The sequence below is a fragment of the Cupressus sempervirens genome, chromosome 4 (genome assembly GCF_028749045.1).
Source record: "Cupressus sempervirens isolate cs-2001-9-10 chromosome 4, ASM2874904v1, whole genome shotgun sequence".
NCBI classification, from domain to species: Eukaryota; Viridiplantae; Streptophyta; class Pinopsida; order Cupressales; family Cupressaceae; genus Cupressus; species Cupressus sempervirens.
In genome coordinates, this window is record NC_143121.1 from 523,067,061 (window position 1) to 523,087,842 (window position 20,782).

Sequence of the window (20,782 nt, forward strand, 5' to 3'; positions counted from 1 at the left end):
TCCTTTTGTTAGTCATTTCTAATCAAAATATAGACTAAAAAATTAGTTAAGAAACCCTAACTGAGTAGCCATCCAATAAGGGAAAATACTTTGTTGACAACAACTTTTAGATTCTATAAAAACTAAATAACCCAAATAGGTATAGAATCAAACCTTGTTAAAATGTGATTATCTTCACTGTCCCACTGATGCAATAAAATATTCCATACACATACATGGAAAATGACCCAAAAATCAACCTTAAAGACATCCTTATCAATATAAACAAATAACCCCATCACAAGTGAAAAGACACTAGACTGACACACATACACTAAAATAACAAATAATACCCATACATTGTGTTCGCTAGTAGAGTCATCATTTCATTAGCTACTGATTTGAATTTTTTTTAATAATCCTTTAAGATGAAGGAAATACCTAGGAATTAGTTGCATACCATGACATGTACTCCCAAACATGTCATTAGGATCAACTAATAAGACATTTAGTCTTCTTAACTCTGAATTTTACAAGATTCATGCGAGTATACCTTAGAATTTATTACCACTCCCCTTTCGAACAATATTGAGCATAAATTACATTATAGCAGACAATAGCCTCTATTTCTTCTAATTCAAAGATAATAAAATGCTAAAAGATAGCTAATCTCAAGATTCTAGAGCTCTCTAAATCAACTATATGTCAATCCTTTCAAATCTACAACAAAAATTGAAATATTAAAGTTTTTGATTTATGAATTTTGATACTATGTAGTTTTAATGACTTGATGAACTCCCATACATGACAAATTTTTTTATCTATTGGGTTATCTTATCATTAAATTTGATACAACTACTTCAGATCTATTCCCTCATTTTGTAAAGAAAACCAATACTCAATCTCAGATCTCATTCTTATCACAATCTATTTTTCAAACCATTCATTTTTTGTAAATCACATTAAGCATTTACTCAAAATAAAAATATGAGATAAGATAAAATTCAAAATAAATTATAACTGAAATTCAATACACTTGTCAATGGATTATAGAAAATTTAAAACAACATAAGAAGAGACAATACCCAAATTGGGAAACTCAAAGTATTTCTCTACTTGTAGTAGTTGACTTAAAAAATAGAATTGAAGTATCAAATATTGTGAAATAAGATAACTCAAGACAAACTCAACACATTCTAATTCTATTCTTCTTTCATATGAACAAGATCAAGAAAATAATAGTACATAGTAATGGACCAACTGAAGCATGAAAAATCACATTCATCTTATTCAAAATTTAGACCATCAATCCCAATCTTGGAAATCCTTTTATAACAAGGATTACAATAAGATTATGACATGGGAGAGAAAATAAACACGTCACATTTTCATTTAACAATCACACTTGAAACAAATAAGACAAGATAACAAGATAACAATATTGAAGATAGTTCCAAAAATGAATAGCTGGTAGCATTTGTTTTCAGGATCAGCTCTCTATTTGAAATGTAGGTATATCCATAGTAGGTGAATTGAAAAAGTAGGATAACCTATTATGATGATTTTCCTCCCTCTATTGGCTCTTCATGGTTTGTTCTAGCTCTATTTAGACACCATCTCCATTAGGCAAAGCCTTGATCTCTACTAAAACCTCCCAGATGGTGATATTAATATTTGTGTTTGGCCATGTGGCATCCCTAAGCATATTTAGTTCATTTAAGAACTTCATCCACATTGCATTTGTTATAGCCTTTGCATTTGCAACCACTTTTTTCCATTTTAATTTTATATAAATCATCAATAACCTCTTAGAAATGTGACACATCAACATTATAATCAAAATAAGTTGTAACCTTCTCATGATTCATAATATTATCAAAAGACATAACCCACTCTTGCCAATCCCTCAAATTTCCATCATTGTCAACAATAGGAAATATAAAGCCATGTATGTCATATGCAATAGTTTTCATCATATTTTTTATTAACTATATTTTACTTGAGAAAAATCCATCTAATTCCTTAACCTTGAAAATCATTTTCCCCGTATGAATAAAAATTTTCTTTGGCAACTCTTTTTTCTGGGTTATGATTGGAATTATCCTATTAGAAAATTGGTTATATGGGTCCCACTTCTTAAAAAAAGGAGTTAACAATGAAAATTTCTTAGAACACTGGTGTTCTACACCTTGTAAAGTAATGTAAACTATTAACGAAAATGCCTTCCCACCAGAAGATTGATTTCAAATGTTGAGCATATCCAACAGTCATACATTTTCAAATATTCAAATGTTACACAAGGATCTATTTAAATCTTTGGCCATATATTTTTATCCTAAAGTTTTGTGGCCTTATTTTCATATCATGCATTTGAAACATTTCAAGTTGCGATCATGCAATCACCCTTTGGTTCATAGAGTCACAGTGGAGTAAGCACTAACCAAAGTTCAAGTGGCAAAGCCACAATTTCATTATTTTTGCCTGGTTACAAGGTTATTTTGACAAACTATGGTTTAAGTTGTGACAGTGTGGTAAGGGAAAAACTTTCACTGCTTCAAAGATGCATTTCACATCATTAGATCTTTTAGATCTATGGCCAGTGCACTATCACATCATGTTAAGAAGGAACTATAGTTAGAGTTGTGATCAAGTGATTTCCTTTATTTCACTTGGTCACAAGGTTAGGAGGTGAACCTTGGGTCAAGGAGGTGACAACATGAGTGCGGTTGGGATCTCAATTTCACAAGATCATGACGGTCAGTGGGAAATGTTGAAGATAAGTTGCAAAGTAGCAACAAACAGTTGGTCACAATTTCATAAGAAATAACTATTAATGAGGGAAGGTGGTGGTGAAGCTGTGATCACAAGTGGTCAAACATAAGACATAAAGTTGAATGCTAGCAAAATAGTGGAATGATAAAGGATGATTGGTCCACATAGTAGGTCCTGATGGTTTGACTTTAGGACCAATGACACAGCTGATTTAGTGCACTTATGATAGAGGAAGCAACTCTTTGATGATAGGTCCAATATTTTTAATCTCCTACAACCACTTTCATCATTCCCTAGGTTAGATAAATGCAAAAGAACATGCCATCACCACTTATTGATCCATCTCAGTCAGAAGTTAATGGCTACCATCCCAAACCTCTTAGAGCTTTGTATGGTGGACAAGTGAATTTCTAGCATCCAATTTTGTACCATGATTAGATATTTTTTGGATTTCCAATAATGGTTGGATGTAGTTGTTGTAAGTAACTCTTAGTCAAAAATATCTAGTTATGCTTAAGCTATAAAAGAAAATTTTTGTAACTTCTCTAGGGGTTGATTCTTCTCTATTTTCCTTGGCATATTTTGGCATGCACATTATAGATTCCTTTTTCCTTTGAACTATTCATGATATTTTTCCTTATCTCCTTCAACCATTGATGCATTGTACAAGATATATTTTCCTCTCTTTAATGTATTATGGATATCTATAATTTGTGTGACTATATCTCTTTTTCTTATGAAGGATATATAGTGAAACTCTTTTCCTTGTGTCACTCATTTGGTTATTTGATCTATGTGTAATCGATAGGTTAAACAAGTTTGAATCTATATATCTTTTTGTGTCATGATAGTTGATTGTGTATGTATGGGTAAGGGTAGGTTTGAAAACTCTATTTTGATGTATCACCTTCTTAGAATACATTAGGTAGTCACTTTCATGAATTCCTTCTCCCTTTTCCTCTCTAAATGTAGTTTATGTACATCTTAATAGCAAAGGAAGTTGGCCTTCTTTGGAGACTCAACCTCATAGATCAAGTCCCATAGCTTGGAGGTTGTTTCCATGTTTCACAAGGTTGTCCTTAGGTAAAAACTTTGGACAAGGGTGTTGTTGTCACTTAGGCTTGCACCCTTGTCCAAATCCTATGCATGAGGACAACCTAGTGAAACATGGAAACAACCTCCAAGCTGTGGGACTTGAACTGTGAGGTTGAGTCTCCAGAGAAGGCTAGCTTCCTCTTACTATCAGGGTGCACCTAACTACTCTTGGAAGGGAAAAGGGAGAAGGGGATACAAGAAAGCAAATCTACCTATTCTAATCTAGGGAGGTAATGCACCAAAATAGAGTGTTCAGACCAATCTCTACCCATATATGCACTATAGAATCAGAATGAAACTAAGAATATACACATTCAAACTTGCTTTAATCTAATAATCACATGCAGATCAGAAAATCCAAGATGAATGCCACAAGGAAAGGGATATTCACTTATATTATCATTCATAGATCTAAGTAGATACAGTCATGCAGATCATAGATCTGTACAAAACACCAGTGAGAGACAAAGAGTTCTTGCACTTTCACACCAATGGATGAAGGAGATAAGGTAGAATATCATTCAGTTTAGAGACAATGGGAATTTTACACTGAAGATTTGTAGAGCAATATCAGAGAAATCAAAGAAGGTTCCCCTTGACAAAATTCACAAAAAATGCCTTTATAGTGCAGGCATAACTGGGATGTCCTCCAACTATAATTACTTCACAAAAACTTGCCATTAAGTCCTGAAAAGAACAATCATGGAGAAAATTTGATCTGGATACAGATCTAGATGCAATGATATCAGATCTTCTGTGTCAAATAATGCCTTGAGAGGACAGAAATGGTGCTATTAAGCCATTTTGACTAGGTAGATGGATCAAAAAATGGGTAGTGGAGTGTCCCTCTCATTTTGCATTCATTTCAAGTTGGTTGGGATTGATTACATAGATTAGATTCACAAGATAACCCTAGTTTTCCATCATTTTGGTTCGTGAATCAGAAAGACAATGAGTCAAACTAAAATCGTAAGTAGGATGAGCCACATGGACCAACGAGCTCATTTTGTTTTGCCACCCCCCAAGTCCTCTTGAATTTGACCACGCCTTATGAATGACCATGCCACCTTAACCTTGACCGTGGCAGTCTTGCTAAAACCCTGACTGTAGCACTTGTTTTAACCATTGTCATTAATTTTCAACATTACTTTAGCCATCGGTCCACCCACCTTCCCGCATTACTTATCTCCTCTGCAACTTCATCTTGTGAGAAAGCGCTGATTGTTGATCTCCAAGAGATCAATGATTGAGAAAATCCTTTGTGTATTGCGCTTTGTTCTTGCCCTGGGCCCATAACACTTGGCACACATCTGGCATTATCTGTCCTATTCTTGGAAACACATGGCATCCAACTGGTGATCCACAGAGAAATTGGTGCCGCAGAGACACGTGGCAAAAAAGTGCTTCCTCACATTATTTATCTTGCCTGCATCTTGACCTTGCAGGATAGCCTCAGTTGTAGAGCTACTCACATCGGACGGTGAGAACCCTTCAAGCATCACCCTGTGAGAAAAGTGGGCTTGTGATGTCATTTGAGATAGGTGTCACTAGGGCGCATGCCCACAATAATTAAATCCCTTGTATCTCCATCAAGCGAGAAAGTGCTAGCCCTTGATCTGGGGAGATCTGACGGTGCCCATAACTTGCACACTGAAACTTGATGAAGGCCCCGCATGACATCATGCTGTCCACTCAATAGAAAGGGGCATTCTCTCATGATTTAACTCCCCTACAACTTCATCTTGTGGGTGTGCGGTGATCATCGATCTAGGAAGATCTGGCGATGGATAAAAAATTGCATCTCTACAACTGGCCAAAGGAAGACAGACCCACTTGCCATGCGGCACAAAAGGGCTTGCTCGCAATACTTAAAACACTTGCATCTGTATCTTGCGGGGAAGCGCCCACCGTAGATTTGGCAAGATCTGATGGCGAGGAAAGTTGCACGCTGGTAGGGAAAAATATTAAAAACACCTTGGGCATTAAAATATCATTAAATTTGGCGGGTAGTCGTTAGATGGGCCAAAATATTCAAATTTGAATTTTGGAAGGGAGGCAAAAATGGATAACATTCTTGGTGACTCAGAGGGGGTGCGAGGCTGTTACACATCTGATCAGTGGCCTTGCCCATCCATTGGGCTATGGAGTCATGGAAAATGTGAATCACTATGCCATAAAACCCTAACCCTACCTCTGCAAGCATAAAACATTGGAAATCTCTGCCTCTGCAACCAGAACCAGGGACCAAAACCTCTTCTGTAACCTTCAAAATTTCAAAACTTGATATCTCACAGAGACAATCCCGTGCTTGGCACTTCTTGGAAAAGTAGGGAACAAATTGGAAATGAAACTAAGCTAACTATGTACATGGAATCTCAAACCCTCAAAAACATGGCTTGAGATAGATCCCATTAACTGGGATAGGTAGAATCTCACCATTAGGCTTGCTTAACTGGAAAGCATTTGCCTATTTACAACTTTCAATCAGATAGGGATCACTCCACATTGCATTAAATTTTGAGCACCTCCCTAATTTTTCCCTATCTGCATCCCATTTCAAAACCAGATCACCTTCTTTGAAAGTCTTGACCCTAGCCCTTTTGTCAAAACTCTTCTTTACCTGTCGTTGATGTGTCTCTAGGGTCTGCATGGCCTGATTTCTTTTCTCTTCCAACTCCATCAGTTCTACCATTCTCACTATCATGGCATCATCTTCAATTTTTTCCAACTAATGAGCTAACTCCAGGGCTGGGAACTCCAATGAAATTGAAAGCCTTTCCTCTCTACCATATACCAACATGAATGGTGAGTTGCCTATTGATCTTTTAGGTGTTATCTTTTCAGCCCATAGAGCTGTCCTTAACTTTTCATGCCAACACCTTTGGCTATCCTCAATTTTTCTCTTTATGATTCTGATCAGGTTCTTGTTGGATGACTCAGCTAGGCCATTGCCTTGAGGATAGTAGTTTGATGATGTGCTCAAGTAAATGTTATGGTCAACTGCCCATGTAAAAATCTGAGCTCTTACAAAAGATTTTGTATTATTTGAAATAATAGTTGAAGGGGTCCCAAACTGGTCACAATTCCATCAAGGAACTCAACAACTGAAGATTCTGTAGCATCCTTCAAAGCAACTACCTCTATTCATCTAGTGAAGTAATCTGTAGCAGCTAAAATCCACTTGTGACCAGAACTGGAGGGAGGATTGATAGGGCCTATGAAATCCAATCCCCACTGAGCAAAAGGCTGATCCAACTGGATAGGATGAAGGGGAAGAGCTGCAAGCCTTTGCTTGCCAGAGAAGAAGGCACATTTTTCACATTTCCTCACATACTTATGACAATCATGAAATAGGGATGGCCAGTAATAACCGGCCCTCATGATCTTCATTGTAGTTGTTCTAGCTGAGAAGTGACCACCATCAGGACCATCATGAAGTTCTTTGATCATTCTTTCAGGTTGGTCTTTGTCAATGCATCTTAGTAGGGCTCCATTAAAATCTTTCTTGAAAAGGATACCATCAACTATGACATAAGGGATTGACTACAATCTATACTGTCTCCTTTTAGCTTTATCTAATCCTTGAGGGTATCCATTTCCTAGCAAGAAATTCCTCATATCATCTACCCAATTCCTTGGGTGATCATTTCTTGCTTCTTGTTCTTCTGTTAATACCATGGCAACTTCCTCATCTAATTCTTGAGGTGATAAAATTTGCTTACACAATCCTTTCCCTCGTACTAGCTTGGTGACCTGGATGTCAACATCATATTCCATTACCTTTGTGATCCAACCAACTCTTTTCTCACTGATGTCTTTTCTCAAAAGGAACTCCTTCACACTGGCATGAGGTACTAACAAATGGATCCTATTATGGGATAGGAGGTGTCTAAACTTCTTTAAAGCTTTGATGACTGCAAGGGCCTATTTCTCCACATAACTATAGTTATCTTCATAATCCTTAAGCCCTTCGCTAAAGAAGGCTATGGGCTGCTCTTCATTCTTATCATTTGTTTGAGTCAAGACAATAGAGATACTTGACTCATCACCTAAGGTATAAAGAATGAAATCCCTCTCAAAGTTTGGATTGATGAGAGTAGGGGCTGAGGCTATGGCTACTTTGTTCTCTTCAAAACTTTCCTTCCCTTCTTTGGTCCATGCAAAGACCATACTTTTCTTAAGCATAGCTATAAGGGGTTTCACCATGGTAGAAGGATTAGGAATAAATCTTCTCACAAAATTTATCCTACCAAGGAAACTTTGCAGCCCTTTCTTGTGTTTAGGAAGAGGAAGAGCAAGTATTGCTTTTGTTCTTTTTGGATCAATGGTTAAGCCATCTTTAGATACAATGTGTCCTAATAATTTTTCTTGATTGGTAGCGAAGACACACTTGCTTGGGTTAAGAGATACCCAAAACTCTCTACACCTTAAGAATACCTGTCTGAGATGACCAAAATGATCATCTACATTCTTTGAATACACTGTGATATCATCAAGGTAAACCAACACAAACCTTTCAATCATATTCTTTAAGGCCATCTCCATTGCTTTCTAAAATGTAGCACTTGCATTAGTTAGTCCAAATGGCATTTTACAATAAGCATAGGTACCCCACTTGGTAGTGAATGCAGTTTTGTATCTATTAGACTCCTTGACCAACACTTGATTATAACCAGAGAAACCATCAAGAAATGAAAATCTCTCTAAACCACTAACCTTGGATAAAATCTACTCCATGGAAGTGAGAGGATGGTGGTCTCTAAGGGAAGCTTGGTTAAGGTCCCTAAAGTCCACACACAATCTAATTTCTCCATTCTTCTTCCTAACAGGGACAAGGTTTGCTACCCATGATGAGTGATTGATAGGGAAAATTATGTTGGCCTCAATCAATTTGGATAGCTCCTTTCTCATCAAGGGTTCAATTTTAGGATTCACTGGTCTCTGTTTTTGTCTTATTGGTTTTATATCATTAATTAAATCTATGATATGCTAAAATAACCTTGGGTTAAAGCCCTTTAAATCATCATATGTCCAAGAAAATACATCATTAAATTCTTGACATAGATGAATAAAATTTTCTTGTTCAATTTCAGAACATACCTTCCCCATGTTCAAGGACTTTCCATCAGCAACCATGACTGGAGTATAGTCATCTTCATCAGCAGCCAAGTTCGTGACTCTGCCTCTTGTTTGGTCATTAGGATTAAAAACACTCTCTAGAGTAATGAGACCTTTAGGTAGCTTGTTGGAACTGAGATTAATGATTTGGTCACCATACTAATCCTATAGTCTGGACTGATTTCTCTTTGAAAATTTTGCTTCATTCTGCAAGAAGCTCATGATTTGGTCATTAGACTCAAACACTTGCCAATGGATATCATTGTCAAGGATGGCAGGCCTTACTACCACTCTGATTTGTTGCTCTTTCTTCTCCCCAAAATTCTTTGGCACATCATAAGATGCACCTATTGCTACAAGTCTTTTAGCATGTCTATTCTCTTTTCTAGGGATAATTTGGATGTTAAATGCATTGAAACCTTCAAGAGAGTCCCAAACTCTATGTTTATAAGACTTGAGAAAACCATATTATGTGCTATTTTGGTTTCTCACTTGGTTAACCACCAACTCACTATCCCCATACACCTTTAAGGCTTGAATTCCTCTTCTTTGAGCAAGTAGGAGACCCTAAATCAAGGATTCATACTTGGCCACATTATTAGTGCAACTAAATTGGAGCCTAAAGGAGAAGTAGTACCTTACTTGTGTAGGAGAAATCAACATCACACCAGCCCCTGATCCATTTTTGTTTCTTGATCCATCAAAGTAAATACTCCATATCCCACTTACATCTTCTTTAATCTCCACAAGATTGGGAACTAGAGTATCTTTCTCTAATATACAATATGTATTGAGACTTGTTTCAAGAGTTTCTAATGTAGAATCAAATTGATATGCATCAGCCCATTCATCTAAGAGGAAATCAGGTACTTGTGCTAGGGGCGTGGTAGGCTCACTTACTATGTCATTCTCATCCACTTCTAGGATGGTACAATTCATGTTGATGAGATTAGGGGTGTAAGGTTTAGTATGATGGAGGGCTAGAGGCTCTACTTTGATTGATTCTTTGGTTCCATATATTGTCCTAAAAAGCATATATGACCAATCAGAAGATATGTAACCACCTATTTGGGTAGTGAAGTCTCTTGATAGATAGATAGCAAAATGTGGCTTGACTTCAGCAACTGATATATCTTGAGTTATGGTACAACTAGGGCATGCATGTAGGGCCATCTCCACATTCCTAAGGATCCCTATAGTCTTGATAGTACTACCATCCAATTGTAATACATCCTTAACAATAGGCTCATATTTCATTCCCAAAGTATCAACAACACGCCTAGGCATCACTGAACTACTAGCCCCTGAATTAATCATGCAATTTTGGACTAGTTTATCCCCTATAATTAGAGAAACATAGAATGGGGGAGGTCTAACCTTTTTGTTTGTTTTTGCCCTATCTAATGGTTGTACTAGGCTAGTGGCACTTTCCATGCTGGGTGGTTGATCCTTTGGTTCAATTTTTTCCAGTTCTTGCTACAACAACTTCTTCTACATGGGTATAGTAGCAATAGCATCCCACATAGAGATATTCACATTTGTCTTCTTCATTTGCTCTACCACACTGGATGGGGTAGTGGGCACTTTGGTAGAAGCCTTGGGAGCCGTCCTTGTAGGAGGTTGAGGTGGAACAACTAGAGGATCACTTGCATCCTTTCTGACATTATTTTACCTTTGCTGCTGAGAAACATTTGATTGCTCATTGACTACTGATTGTTCATGAGGTGTTGCATTTGAAGTTGAGGCCTAATGAGGAGGAGGAAGGGCATCACCTTCAATAGCTCTTCTTTTGCTCCTAGTGTTGTGAGCAACAAAATCTTGGTTTACATTACAATGTTCTTCCATCTGATGGTTCATAAAAGAACAATCACCTTGTCCTTGCATGTATGAGGCCTCTTTAAATTGGTCCTCCTTGTATGATTGTTCTGCTATAGGCTCTTGGATGGCCAAAGCCAAATAAGACTCAACCTTTTGACACATGCAATGAGCGTAGGAGTAGTTGCAAGAGGGGCAAAAATCCAAATCTTGGGCCATGTTGTTTTGAGGGACTAAGGCCCTACTCTAACTTGCATTCAAAGTTGAAGCATGGCTATTCTACCTATTTTGATCAAGAGAATTATTCCCATAATTATGATTTGGAGGCCTACCACTATTCAGAGTTTGATGTTGCAATTGATGAGCTTTACTACCTTGAGCTTGCCCTTCTAAAGTCACCACCTTGTTGCTCATTTTCTACATCACAGAGAAGCTATCCTCTAACTTCTTTTCTTGGCCTTGTAATTTCTTATCTATGTTTAGCATCATAGATTGCATCATTTCATTGATTTCATCCATCCCATTTGAAGATGTGGAAGCTTGAGGGACTGGAGTAAGAGCTTGTGGTGTAGAAACTGTGGGAAGAGGAACCATTACTGGTTGGTGGTTTGGGACATTAGGGAAGAAGGGCATAGGAGGCCTTGGGGCTAATTTCCTTCCCTGTATCAATATATTTTCTGCCCTTATTGCCATGTCATAAGCATTAGGTAGAGTGTCCCCTCCCATAGTTTGGATTGTAGTGGCAATGTCACTATTAAAGGTTCTAAGATAGTGCAAGAAGGCATTACCAAGGGTAGGCTTCACTGAAATAGGTATTCTATTCCATGTTTTTTGAAATCTATATTTGAAATCGATCATACATTCATGGGGGGCCCTTTTTATAGTAGTCAATTGTTCTAAAAGTGACAAATGGTCGCTTTTGTCCTCAAAATGTTTGCATAGTCCTGCTCCTAACCCATCTCAATTGGTTATAGAACCATGAGCTAAACCTCTATACCATTGTAATGCTTTTCCTTTCAGGGATGAGGCTAGAAGCCTAACTGCAACATCATCTTCTATAATGCCATGGATATTATAGACATTTGCAACCTCTTGAATATGCCCTAAGGGAGAAATGGAGGTTTCACTAGTAAAATTTGGTATACTTTTGAGTGCAGCTATTGGTATGTCATGTCTTTGGGCCAATCAAAGAGGACTTCCACCATTAAAGGTGGAAAAAGCATGAGCTCTAGGCAAGGCCATATAGACAAGTGATCTATTTATATGTGTTGATGGAAATCTATGCTGAGATATGATAGTAGGAGGAGTAGAGATAGATCTTGCTGGTGTATTTGTTACTATTGCATTCCTAATTGGTGATAAGGATACTCTAGTCCTCCTTCTTCTAGGATTTGATAATGAAAGCTCTTGGTATTGAAAATTACCTCTAGAAGATGCCCTCGTTTCAGCTTTGGGCATGAATTCTTGCAACTTCGATCTGGAACCAGATGTATTTGAAGCCCAAAGTCACCAAGCACTTGAAAAGTGAGCCCCTTAAAGGCTTGAACATTGAAGCCAATACTATTTCCTCAGTATTAGTCTAAAAATTATTTCTTCTTACACCAATAGACTTGAAATCTTCTGATATATGTCCCACCAGGCGTGCCAAAAATTGTTGTCACTTAGGCTTGCACCCTTTTCCAAAGCCTATGCATGAGGACAACCTAGTGAAACATGGAAACAACCTCCAAGCTATGGGACTTGAACTATAAGGTTGAGTCTCCAGAGAAGGCTAGCTTCCTTTTACTATTAGGGTGCACCTAACTACTCTTGGAAGGGAAAAGGGAGAAGGGGATACAAGAAAGCAAATCTACTTATTCTAATCTAGGGAGGTGTTGCACCAAAATAGAGTGTTCAAACCAATCTCTGCCCATACATGCACTATAAAACTAGAATGAAACTAAGGATATACACATTCAGACTTGCTTTAATCTAATAATCACATGCAGATCAGAAAATCCAAGATGAATGACACAAGGAAAGGGATATTCACTTATATTATCATTCATAGATCCGAGGAGATACAGTCATGCAGATCATAGATCTCTACAAAACACCAGTGAGAGGCAAAGAGTTCTTGCACTTTCACACCAATGGCTGAAGGAGATAAGGTAGAATATCATTTAGTTTAGAGGAAAAGGGAATTTTACACTGAATATTTGTAGAGAAATATCAAAGAAATCAGAGAAGGTTCCCCCTGACAAAATTCAAAAAAAATGCCTTTTATAGTGTAGGCATAATTGGGATGTCCTCCAATTGTAATTACTTCACAACAACCTGCCATTAAGTCCTGTAGAGAACAATCATGGAGAAAATTTGATTTGGATACGGATCTAGATGCAATGATATATGATCTTCTATGTCGAATAATTCCTTGAGAGGATGGAAATGGTGCCATTAAGCCATTTTGACTAGGTAGATGGATCAAAAAATGGGTAGTGGAGTGTCCCTCTCATTCTGCATTCATTCTAAGTTGGTTCGGATTGATTACAAAGATCAGATTCGCAAGATAACCCTAGTTTTCCATTTTGGTTCGTGAATCAGCAAGTCAATGAGTCAAACTAAAATTGTAAGCAGGACAAGTCACATGGACCAACGAGCTTATTTCATTTTGCCACCCCGCAGGTCCTCTTGAATTTGACCACGCCTTATGGACTGACCATGCCACCTTAACGCTAACCATGGCAATTGTTTTAACCATTGTCGTTAACTGTCAATGTTACTTGAGCCATTGAGATACGTGTCCTCCACCCACCTTCCCACATTACTTATCTCCTTCGCAACTTCATCTTGCAGGAAAGTGCTGATCATTGATCTCCACGAGATCAACATTTGAGAAAATACTTTGTGTATTGCACTTTATTCTTGCCCTGGGCCCATAACACTTGGCACACATCTGGCATTATCCATACCATGCTTGGCAACACATGGCATCCAACTGGTGACCCACAAAGAAACTAGTCCTGCAGAGACACATGGTGGCAAAGCGCTTCCCCGCATTATTTATCTTGCTTGCATCTTGACCTTGCGGGAAAGCCTCACCTGCAGATCTACTCACATCGGACGAAGAGAACCCTTCAAGCATCACCCTGTGAGAAAAGTAGGCTCGTGATGTCATTTGAGACAGGTGTCGCCAGGGTGCATGCCCACAATAATTAAATCCCTTGTATCTCCATCAAGCGAGAAAGCGCCAGCCCTTGATCTGGCGAGATTTAACGATGCCCATAACTTGCGCATTGAAACTTGACAAAGGCCCCACGTGATGTCATGCTATCCACATGTCAGAAAGGGGCATTCCCACATGATTTAACTCCCTTGCAACTTCATCTTGTAGGCGTGCAGTGATCGTCGATCTAGGAAGATCTGGCAGCAGATAAAAAACTTCATCTCTGCAGTTGGCCAAAGGAAGACAGACCCACTTGCCACATGGCCCAAAAGGGCTTGCCTGCAATACTTAAAACACTTGCATCTATATCTTGCGGGGAAGTGCCCACCGTAGATCTGGAAAGATTTGACGGTGAGGAAAGTTGCACGCCGGCGGGGCAAAATATTAAAAACACCTTGGGCATTAAAATATCATTAAATTTGGCAGGTAGCCATTAGATGGGCCGGATATTTAAATTTGAATTTTGGCGAGGAGGCAAAAATGGATAACAGGTGCAAGCTTTTGTGACAATATAAAAACTATGAACATTTTGTGACATGGTCTTTAACATATTTATCCTATGAGATAGTATGTCTTTCATTGCTTTTACCTCTACCTTCTTTTCTATATCCTTTTTGTCAATATCCATGTCTAATGGTTATTCAATCATCATAGTGAGAATTGATCCCTCTTCATCTTTTTGGATCATTTTGTCACTAACCTCTGTTATGGGCCTAGTAGCACTTTTCAAATTCCTAATTTCTATTTCTAGTTCTGTGATCTTTTGCTCCATCACAAAGGTCTTCTTTTTTTAATCCTTCATATTTCTTTCTTGTAGAGACATATTTCCTAAATGTCTAAGAAAGTTGTTCCTTAATTTGTTCCATTTTATCTTTTCTTAATGTTGTTACAACACTTAACAAACCAAAAACCTCACCACCATATTTAGATTGTACACTCCAAAATATTGCACTCTCCTAAGGAGTATCTCTTACCTCCATTAGTTTTGGTTTATTTGATTTAGGAGGTATACTCCATAGAATCATAGTCTGAGCATCTATATTATAACATGATTCTCTATGTAACCCTCATGGGCTAAAAGCTTCAAAACAAATTGACTTTTCTTGTTTCCTAATATGATATAACATGAAAGAAGAACTCAAACCCCTCTGAAGGAGAAGTAGCATTCCACTTCTCTTTTCCAATTATCTAGCCTCCTCTATAGTGAGAGTCTCACTATTGGGACCATATGCCTACAGTTCTCTACTAATTCAACAACTTTTTCATCTGGGTCTCTAGGCTGTAGAGTCAAAGTCAATTAATTTTTCTTTGATTTAAACATAATTTTTGTTAATTCATCACTTTTCATGAAATCATCATCATCTGATAATTCTTGTTCTTGTATGATCCTATCATCTAATATTTTGGTAGTCATTTCTAGCTCTCCAAGAGCTTTCTCACTTTCAGTTGCTTGATATATCAAAAATCTTTCTCTCAAGTTAGTAAAGTATTGACTTTTCCGAGGCATAATTTATAGAGCTTTATCTTTGGTTTTATGAGGAATTTCAATTATTATTATTTTTCTTCACCCCTAAACCTTTTTTAATGTTTTAGGTTGTTCCTGTTCATCTTATACTTTAAGGAAAACAAAAAGTTTAGAAGATGTAGGGTTTACTCTCCTTTCCTATTGTTCTTGCACTTTCTCAAGGATTTTGGACATGATTTATTGATAATTTTCAATACACTTATTAAATCTGTCTAAACATTTTAAATTATGATAGACACCAAGGAATTTTGGGTCATAATTTCTCATTTCCTCATTTACCCTCATAATGTCCCTCAATTTTAATGTTTTGTCTTTACATTGGTCTTGAAATAGATAATTTCTAATTACATCCTCTTCCCATAATTGTTTTCATGGGGGAAGATTGTATCCTCTCATTTGCCCCAATTCCACCCTTACTACATCCTCAGGATCATAGATCCTATAAACTAAATGAGTGAATTTAAAATTTCTAAGAAATGAATAAATCTCATCAATTGCATCGTTACCAATATTAAAATCCTTAACCCTAAAGTTTCTACATAAAAATTGCCCCCTTCTTTTTGTTGGGCCTAAGTGGTCTTTGTTCATTAAAATTAGTTGCCAAAAAGATTCCATGATCCCCACCCTCTTAGATACAAATATGGGTAGAACATGGGGTGGTTGTGGGTAACCATAAACCCTCATGATATTATAGTTCTCAAACAAAAATATGTCCCCCCAAGTGTGTTCCAATTTTGCATCATCATCATAATACAAAGTAGGCCTAAGTATTTTCCTTACTATTCTTGACATTCTCTCAAAATTACTTTCTATCATATTCATGATTAGGAACACAAAATTATTATAAAATGTAATAGAGTTTTCATAATGGTAAAATCCATTCCACACCCTAGTCCACCATTGTACAGGGAGGGATTTTTCATACTTTTTGATCTACTCAATGAAGTCTAGACTGATATGACCAATGTTCTTGTACAAAATCAAGTGCATAAGAATTGAATAATGGTGAAATTAAAAATTTCACATTTCTCCTTGTTGTGTAGCTATGATCTCGTTATGCAATTCTTTGATTATGTGCTTGACATAATCATAGCCCACATTTGTATACAAGTATTGAATATTAATGACCATTGTATATGTGGTACCAGTGGAATTCATGGTTTTGTCTACCTATGGCACCTTGTTCAAACCAAATATTTTCTTCTAAAAATAGCCATGAAAATACTCAAGAGGCATGATTTTATCGACCTTCTTTGGTATCTCTCCCATATGCTTCTTGCTCATAGGGTGTGTTATGTAATAACCTTACCAGTGAAAAAAACCTTTTTGTGACTGTAAGGTTCCCTCAAACTTCTCCAAATAAATTTCTACACCCATAAGTCCTTCAAGACCAAATGCTTCAATAAATGACTCTGTATCTAATGTACACAACACACTCCTATCCTATCAATGAAATGATTGGGTAGAAGGGTTGTAAACCTTAATTAATTCCTTCAGTAGATCAACATCAACAAAAAACTCTAGGATGATCAAGTTACCCAAATTTCTATACCATAGGTTAGAGGCTAGAGGGTTCTTCAATTTGTTTTCATAGAAAAACTAGAAGAGTTTTACTCCATTGGTATTAGGCAATGTGGCATCTCTACAAAAACTGTATGGGTTTCTTACCCCATGAGCATTTGTGTATTGTGCATTTGATGAACTAGGAAGAAGTTTTACCTATTCCTTAGCAAAAGGGTTGTGATTTTTATTCCTTGTTGGAACCAAAATCAATGAAACTTCTTCAACTTCTACTTGTGCAATTAACTCGCCCTTTGGCTATGCCATCTCAAACCAATAATCAACCCTATAATTCTCACTAAAACCTTGTCTCTACAAATTCACTCAGCTTTGAAAACTTTTATGTATTGGAAACTTTCTATAGGTTATTCAATAATACCCTTAAAATCTAGAATGAGCATTCATGACATTAAAATTTGCATGCACAAACTCAATTTTGAAATCCTCAAGTTACTTCACTAAATTTTTTTGGTAGCATTGCACAAATAGACACTAGTTATATTTTTTTCATCAATGGAATTAAAATGATTGGTTGGACCCACCTTCTCTTTTGTTGTAGACTTGCTAAGACTTTTCAAATAGAGAGTTGCGATGTTGTGCTCAATAACTCTCATAACCCTCATTGTCCCTTCACAACAATTTACCCTTTTATCCTTTGAAGGCTTGCAAAGTTATGGTCTCAATTTATGTCTATCACAACCTCACCATTATCTATTTCAACAACCTTTTGGCCTTTGTGAAGTTAGGCTCAACTCCTTGCATGTTTATCTCCACTTCACAACTAGCTATTGACAACACAACTCAACTATTGTGAAGTAGCACTTAGCTATTACCTTCAACATTTTGTTATGGTTGGGACTTCACTACTATTATCTTCAAACAATGGGAAGAAGTCATGAGGATGTACCCAATATTTTCTCCCCATTTTGTAGCATAACAACTCCATGTCATAACCATGTAGATGAGCTTGTGACATTACACTTATCCCTATATCATAAGCTCACAACTTTCCTTTACCACTTGAACTTCATCCTTGTAAAGTATCCCTTTAAAATTTTAACCTTTATCACAACATTATGGAGGTTAGGAAACTATACCGTGTCAAAGTGGAGGTGTAGTGCTTGCTTCCTCTTTATTTTTTATCACAACATCACTACCTTCCATCCTAAATGTGATGTTTGACCTATAAAGTTGTACTTTAAAGAATTTGACTCTCATCACCACTTCATAATGAAAAACTTAACCATATTCATAATACTACAAACACATACAGTTACCACAGTTAGTGGCTAGCACAATTCGACAAGTATCACCTTCACTATTCAATCTCCCAGTTTGGCTTGCTCTGATTAATATATGATTTACAATAATCTTTGTGAAGTTGTGCACAACCCCTTTGTCATCACTTCATGACTTGAAACTTCTAGTCTAAGTAAACTCTAGAGAGGTAGCAACTATAGCCTTTTTATAAATCATCATACCCTCACAAGCTGCAAATGCATCATAGAGCTATCTATAGAGATGTCACACTAAATCATCAATCTAGGTGTTGCTACTTTGCAACTACTCAATTCCCTTCACATTTAATCATGGAGAAGTTATGATATTATTAAATAAATGGAAACATCACAATAGCTCTACCTTTAAGTCATAGCTATGAAAACCACTCTGATGTAGTGCTCCAAGCTTGGGTTATGTTGTTCACAACTTCACAATCATAAAGATTATTGTCTAGAAGAAATAGTATATGTTGTGAGCAACTGTTTAATCGTGAATTCTTGACTTAAAAGTTCTAAGACAAAATATGACTTTCTAAGTCACAAAATTCTTGACATTGTTAGATCACAATAGTAATTCTTAAAACCATGAAATGAGACTGAAGATGCTACAAAAAAAAGGATATCATGACTATGTCCTATAAAATACAAAACCCTACATCTCGTGCAAAGTTGCTAACCTAAAGTGGAAAAATATTAAGGCAAGGATTGGGATGAATTTTTTTTTGAGAATGTAATACAATATGTAAAATAGACTCAAGGTTCTATTTTTAGGGAAAAAATGAGTCAACAATAAAACCAAAATAAACCCTTTGTATGACAAGATGAGGACTGTTCCTAAGATATAACAAAATATTATCCTATTTAAAATAGGGCTAACAGACCCTACTAAGGAAAATGGGTGCTCAACAAGAGATCGCATAAGGGATTGCACATGGTGACTCTCATGGCTTAGTATTTCCTTCCTAGTTTTTTTTAACCATCAAATCAACTATAATGGAATTGAGGTTGCACCACTTTTGGGATCTCCCCCACATCTCTTTTTTTGACTTTACTTAGCATCACTTTTTGCTTCCTCCTCTACTCTTCTATCATCCTCCTTTAGTCTTCCTTCCATTAGGCCATGAAATGAAAAAAAATCATCCAATCCATCCTTGTCTCCCCAACCCTCTTCCAAACTACATCTTAGAACTAAAAATACTGAATAGTTGAACCCCTCCATTGACCCTTCAATGCACCTCCAAAGACCCTCCATTGTGTGGAAGCCAACCCTAACATTTGCTAAGTCCAACTACCTTTGGTATTCCAAATGCCACTTAGTTTCAAAACACGATTCAATCATCATTTCCACCTCTTCTTTTTCATGTGCTAAAAGAAAGGCTCATGCAAAAAATAGGGTCAAAATGTCAACTTTCATCCTTGGAGAAAAATCTTCTCCAACAAACTCCTTTCCAAAAAATTGACAAGGAATTCTCATAAAATCCTCCTTGTCAACATGATACACCTCTCCCAATTGCTTTGGTGTAATTTTTTCATGAAATCTTGGTTTTAGTTTTTTCTTTGGAATCAATGGGTAAAAGTTAGCTTCCATTCTTGCTCTTTTTATTTTTCCCCACTCTCTATTTTTTGATAGCAACCAAGGCTTGGTGGGCCTAATAAATACTCTCTTAAATCGTGAAAGTTATTTCATTTTCATTGTATCACATGAAATAATTCTATTTCATCATTATAATCACACCCATAGTCCAAAATTGCTAGCATATACCCGTATACTCCTTCGCATGTGTCCAAACTACCAATCCCTTTATGTCATAATTGCACTGTCACTTTCAATGAAGAGATTGAAAATTATATAAAATACTTTACTTTAGAGGGATGAAAGATTAATAACTCTAAAGTCCTCCACAATCTCTAAATTTTTGAGAAAATTAACCCCAAATTTACCCATCTTGTCTGCTAACACATTCCCTTCTTGCCTAGTGTGGCTAGCTTAAAAATCCTTAAATCATTTTGAAAGCCTTCAAATCCTTCTGACCTACTTGTATAATAAAAAAGTGACCATCTTACCCTTTATAATTCTATTAATCACAATATTAGAATCACTAAGAAGATTAGTTTTCTTTCCACCACTTTTCTTATCCATTTCAAGAGAAAATAAAACTGCCAAACATTCTACTACATTATTCTTTCCTTTTGGAAATGTCTTCACACCTAGAGCCAAAATATTGTTTTCTACATCTAAGATTGCACACCCTGCTCCACTATGACCTAGATTTCCCTTTTACATTGTCAAATTGAACCCTTAACCAACCTCCCCCATCTTTCTCACATTTTCGTTGCTATCTACTTTCTCCTCAAAATGATTAACCCTTGACAACCCATTAATGGGCTTGCACACAAAGTAATATTAAAAGAAAAATATTGATAAATTATAAT